The sequence below is a fragment of the Myotis daubentonii genome, chromosome 12, assembly GCF_963259705.1.
Source record: "Myotis daubentonii chromosome 12, mMyoDau2.1, whole genome shotgun sequence".
Lineage (NCBI taxonomy): Eukaryota > Metazoa > Chordata > Mammalia > Chiroptera > Vespertilionidae > Myotis > Myotis daubentonii.
Genome location: NC_081851.1, coordinates 69,265,413 through 69,272,014, shown reverse-complemented (window position 1 = coordinate 69,272,014; position 6,602 = coordinate 69,265,413).

Sequence of the window (6,602 nt, the reverse complement as noted above, 5' to 3'; positions counted from 1 at the left end):
AGCCTATGATTCAGCAGTTCTATTCCTAGAAATACAAACAGATAACATAAAAAAAAACTGAGCAAACATGATCATAGCAACACTATTCATAATAGCCCCAAACTGGAAACAACTCAAATGCTATCAACAGCAAAATAGATGAATAATATGGTATATTCATAAAATGGAATGTGATAGAGCAATGAAAAGAAATGAATTCTTGCTTCACAATAAAATGGATAAATCTGACAAACATAATGCTGAGTGAAAGAAGCCAGACATAAAAGAGTACACACTACGTGATTTTATTTATATAAAGTTCAAAAACAGACACTACAGTGTTAGAAATTACAATAGCCCTAGCCAGTGTGGCTCAGTTGGTTGGAGCATCATTCCATATACCCAAAGGTTTGATTCCTGGTCAGGGCATGTACCCAGGATGTGGGTTTGATCCCCAGTCAGGGTGTGTGTGGGAAGCAGCCAATTGATGTTTCTTCCATCGATGTTTCTCTTTCTCTCTTAAAAAAAAATCAATAAAAAATATATCTTTGGGTGAAGATTATAAAACAACAAATGAACAGAACATTAGTTAGCTGATACAACCTTAAGCCTTACATACATGTACCTGGAGTCCCAGAAAGGGGGAAGGGGGGTGAACGAGAGGCCAGAAAAAATATTTTAAAAAAACAATGGCTGAAAATTTGATAAAAACTATAAACTCATAAGCCAAAGAAGCTCAACAAGCCCCAAGCAGAAAAGCGTAAAGAAAACTCCACCAAGGCACCTCATGATCAAATTGCTGAAGAAAACTAATGATAAGAAAATGTGAAAAGCAGCCAGAAGGAAAAAAACTGATTATGTGCAGAGGAACAAAGATAAGGATGCTAGCAAACATCTTGGACACATTGCAAACCAGAAAATAGTGGAGAAACATCTTTAAAACACTGAAAGAAAAAACTGCCAACCAAAAACAAAATATCTTTCAAAAATGAAGTTGAAATAGGGTCTCAGAAATACAAAAGTGAAACTCTGCTTCTGGGTTTGCTAAAGACTATACTGCACAACTCTTGCCTGCAGAAAACAGTCATAAAACCTGGGATTAAAACAAAAGGAACTGCCTAAAGATACTAAAGAAAAAAACAGAATTGGATAGTCTACTCACTTCTCGGACTGTCCTCACTGAATGGATAAACAATCTATGGTATGCCCATGCAACGGAGCACTACTCAGCAATCGAAGGGAACAGACTACATGCATAATATGGATGAATCTTACAAGCATTATGCTAAGAGAGAGAAGCCAGACACAAGACTCTGTAATGTATGGTTCCATTTAAATAAAATTCTGGAAAAGGAAAAGCAACAGTGATAAAAAGTAGATCAGTAGTTGCCAAGGGCCAGAAGTTGGAAAATTGAATGCTAAGGGCCATGAGGGAAATTTTTAGTGTAATAGAAACACTCTGTATCATGATTGTGGCAGTGGCTGCATTTGTCAAAACTCATTGAATTGGCCCTAACCGGTTTGGCTCAGTGGATAGAGCGTCGGCCTGCGGACTGAAGGGTCCCAGGTTCGATTCTAATCAAGGGCATGTACCTTGGTTGCGGGCACATACCCAGTAGGGAGTGTGCAGGAGGCAGTTGATCGATGTTTCTAACTCTCTATCCATCTCCCCTCCTCTCTGTAAAAAATCAATAAAATATATTTTGGGGAAAAAAAAGATGTAAAAAAGAGGACTGGAGGCATGTAGCACAAGGCCCAGGTTTCCACTACCTTCTGCACATTTGGAAAAGTGTCCCCCTCCTCAAGTAAAAACCATTGTCAGTATATTTTTTGCACAGCCTGTACAGTGGCATATGCAGGCTCAGCTCCTTGGCTAGACTCAGGCAGCCCTTTAGGGTCCTAGCATGGAACATCCATGATTGGGCCCAGGCATACTCACACCCTTGCTCTCTCCCACACAGCTCATTGCCACCTCACCCTTCCCCCCAGCCTTCTAGGTGAACTATGTCAAGTTTAGAGTTGGGGGAGGGGGAGTGTGAGAAGTTGGGCCTCTGAGAGGAACAGGTGGTAAGAGACGAGACCTCAATTATACCACAGTGCCTTTGAGACAGGCATGGCTGTGCACTGCCTATGAGCGCATGCAAGCATTTGCTCTCAAGTCTGTGCATAGCTGTGTATGCTAGTGGGGGTTTCCATAGATGGGTGCTGCTCCAGCCCAGAGGCTTAGAATGTCTACAGCTGCTTACCTATTTTCACTCAAGTTGGTCGTGTATGTTGCCTCCTTCAATGTGGCCCTGGGTAAAGATTCCTAAAACCTCTCTTCTTCCTAAGGAGAAACTCCTACCAGTCATCCGAGAAAAGGCAAGAGGTGGAGATGTCAAATCTCCTTTCTTTCCACACCTTCCCAAATGAGACATTTTATCAGAAATGTCTCAGGTCTCCATGCCAACTTCTCCACACAATACCAGCAGGACCTAGGAGGGGGTGGGGGAAGGCAGCAGATGGAGCCTTCTCTGCCCTTCATAACTGACCACCCAGAAGTCTCCTTCCCTCTGACATCTTCTCTCCCACAAGAGCACAGATGTCGGAGAACCAAGATGGCGGCATAGGTTAACGCCGGAGTTTGCTGCTTTGAACAACTACTTCAAAAGTGAAACTAAAACACGGAATGGACATCACCCAGAACCACAGGAACGTTGGCTGAGTGGAAGTCCTACAACTAGGAGGAAAGAGAAACGCACACGGACACTCAGAGGAGGCGCAGTGGTGAAGTCAAATTCTGAGGTGCGGAGTGCGCGGAGCAGGCTGGCGGCGGAGGGCGCGGTTGTTGTTTTCAATCGGGAGGGAGTCGCAGACTCTGAGCTCCAGATCCGGGCGAGTCTTTAGGAACCCAGACTCAAACGGGAGAAGCGGGACTGTCTGGCTTCGGTCAGAGCGAGGGCAGCTTTCTCTCCGAGCTTTGCAGCGGGTGCTGGGACTCAGAGAGGCAGAGCCCCTGGGGACAGGACTGAGAGCCGCCATAACTGCTCTCTCCGGCCCACCCTGTTGATCCTGTGCGACCCGCCCCGCCCAAGCCCTGCACAGAGGCATTTGCCGGATAGCCTCAGGCAAAGGCTAGATTAGCACCTCCCTAGAGGACAGAAGTTCTCTCACTGCTGACACAGCTGATTCTCATAGCCACTTGGCCTGGAGGTCAAACCCTCCCTGGAATTAGCTACAACAATCAAGATTTAACTATAAGACTTCGAACAAAGACCACTAGGGGGTACACCAAGGAAGCATAACAAAATGCGAAGACAAAGAAACAGGACAAAATTGTCAATGGAAGATATAGAGTTCAGAACCACACTTTTAAGGTCTCTCAAGAACTGTTTAGAAGCTGTCGATAAACTTAATGAGATCTACACGAAAACTAATAAGACCCTCGATCTTATATTGGGGAACCAACTAGAAATTAAGCATACACGGACTGAAATAACGAATATTATACAGACGCCCGACAGCAGACCAGAGGAGCGCAAGAATCAAGTCAATGATTTGAAATGCGAGGAAGCAAAAAACATCCAACCGGAAAAGCAAAATGAAAAAAGAATCCAAAAATGCGAGGATAGTGTAAGGAGCCTCTGGGACAGCTTCAAGCGTACCAACATCAGAATTATAGGGGTGCCAGAAGATGAGAGAGAGCAAGATATTGAAAACCTATTTGAAGAAATAATGACAGAAAACTTCCCCCACCTGGTGAAAGAAATGGACTTACAGGTCCAAGAAGCGCGGAGAACCCCAAACAAAAGGAATCCAAAGAGGACCACACCAAGACACATCATAATTAAAATGCCAAGAGCAAAAGATAAAGAGAGAATCTTAAAAACAGCAAGAGAAAGAAACTCAGTTACCTACAAGGGAATACCCATACGACTGTCAGCTGATTTCTCAACAGAAACTTTGCAGGCCAGAAGGGAGTGGCAAGAAATATTCAAAGTGATGAATACCAAGAACCTACAACCAAGATTACTTTATCCAGCAAAGCTATCATTCAGAATTGAAGGTCAGATAAAGAGCTTCACAGATAAGGAAAAGCTAAAGGAGTTCATCACCACCAAACCAGGATTATATGAAATGCTGAAAGATATCCTTTAAGAAGAGGAAGAGGAAGAAAAAGGTAAAGATACACATTATGAACAACAAATATGCATCTATCAACAAGTGAATCTAAGAATCAAGTGAATTAATAATCTGATGAACAGAATGAACTGTTGATTATAATAGAATCAGGGACATAGAAAGGGAATGGACTGACTATTCTTGGGGGAGAAAGGGGTGTGGGAGATGTGGGAAGAGACTGGACAAAAATCGTGCACCTATGGATGAGGACAGTGGGTGGGGAGTGAGGGTGTAGGGTGGGGCGGGAACTGGGAGGAGGGGAGTTATGGGGGGGAAAAAAAAGAGGAACAAATGTAATAATCTGAACAATAAAGATTTAATTAAAAAAAAAAAAAAAAGAAGATACATATGGATAATGTCAACTTGTCTATACTATGATGCCAGATATTTGTTCAACATTATTCTGGATGTTACTGTGAAGATGATTTTGAATAAGATTAATATTCAAATTGAATAAAACAAATTGTCCTCCACAAAAAAAAAAAAAAAAAAAAAAAAAAAAGCACAGATGTCAGTCTTTGTAGTTCACATTAGTGCTAATAAATGACAGGAGATCTTGGTCTAGTGTGGCCGCCTTCCAGGATGTTCTCTTTTCAGTTTTGCAGATGCTGGACCTCAAAGAAGGAATTGCATTCTTATGCTTCAGTATTCAGAAGATCATCTTTCTATTACATCTTTTAAAAAATATATTTTTATTGATTTCAAAGAGGAAGGGAGATGGAGAAAGAGATAAAAATATCAGTGATGACAGAGAATCATTGAATGGCTGCCTCCTGCATGCCCCACAATGGGGATCAAGCCTACAACTCGGGCATGTGCCCTGACTGGGAATTGAACTATGACAGTGATGGCGAACCTATGACACGCGTGTCAGAGGTGACACGTGAACTCATTTTTTTGGTTGATTTTTCTTTGTTAAATGGCATTTAAATATATAAAATAAATATCAAAAATATAAATATTTGTTTTACTATGGTTGCAAATATAAAAAAATTTCTATATGTGACACAGCACCAGAGTTAAGTTAGGGTTTTTCAAAATGCTGACACGCCGAACTCAAAAGGTTCACCATCACTGAACTATGACCTCGTGGTTCATAGGTCGATGCTCAACCACTGAGCCATGCCAGCTGGGCTTTTTTTTTTTTTAAAACAAATACATGTTAAGCAACTATGCTGCCATGTACTTGCTAGGTGCCAGTGATATCTCAGTGAACAACAACAACAAAAATGTATATTCGGAGAGAAACCAAGATGGCGGCATAGGTAAACACCTGAAATTGCTGCCTCACACAACCACTTCAAAAATACAACTAAAAGACAAAACAGACATCATCCAGAACCACAGGAAGGCTGGCTGAGTGGAAATTCTACAACTAGAAGGAAAGAGAAAAGCACACTGAGACTCAGAGGAGGTGCGGAAGTAAAGTGCAGAGGTAAGGAGGCACACGCAGAAAGGGCTGGCAACTGAGGACGCGGTTGTCTTTTTCAATCGGGAGGGAGTCACAAGCTCCCGAAGGCTCTGAACTCCAGTTCCAGGCGAGTCTCTGGGGACCCAGGCTCATATGGGGAGAAACTGGACTATCTGGCATCAGGCGGAACTCGAGGGCGGCTTTCCCTCAGAGGTGCTTGCAGCGATTACCGGGACACTGAGATGCGGGGCCTCTTAGGGTAGGACTGTGGATCAGCCATAGCTGTTTGCTCTGCCCTGTTGATTCCCTGAGACCCCGCCCCACCCAAGCTGTGTGCAGAGGCTTTTGCATATGAATGACCTGGCCCTTTGCAATCTAAAATTACCTAACAAACTGCAGCTGGGTAAGAGAGATCCAGAACATCCAAAAGAAGGCCCAAGGCCCCACAGCAGCTTGCATTGCTTTACAGCTGGGCCTCATTTAGGCACCTCCAAACCCCAAACAAAGAAGAGGAATCTGCAGATCTCTCTGTAGCTTCTGCTGGGTAGCCTCAGACAGAGGCTAAATTAGCACCTCCTTAGAGATCCAAGAGCCAGTGTACCCAGTGGTCAGAGTGGGACCATCCAGATTACAACTCCTCAGATCCATAAGGGATACACTCAGGGGGCAGACTCAGAGAGCACCAAAGCCCCACTGAAACAAGTCTTGCCCCATAAGGGTGTCTCCAGCACAGAAGTTCTCCCACCGTAGACACAGCTGAATCTCACAGCCAATTGGCCTGGTGGTCAATTCCTCCCACTGATACCAACAACAATCAAGGCTTAACTACAACAAGACTGTGCACAAAGCCCACAAAGGGGTGCACCAAGAGTGTCTACCTCAGGTAATTGGGGGAGGCTGAGCCACTGGGCCCTATAGGACACCTAGCACAGAAAGCCACTCTATCAACACAGGGAAGCAGCCAAAATGTGGAAACAAAGAAACAGGTCACAAATGACAGAAATGGAAGAAAGCAAACTACTGGATATAGAGTTCAAAACCACGGTTATAA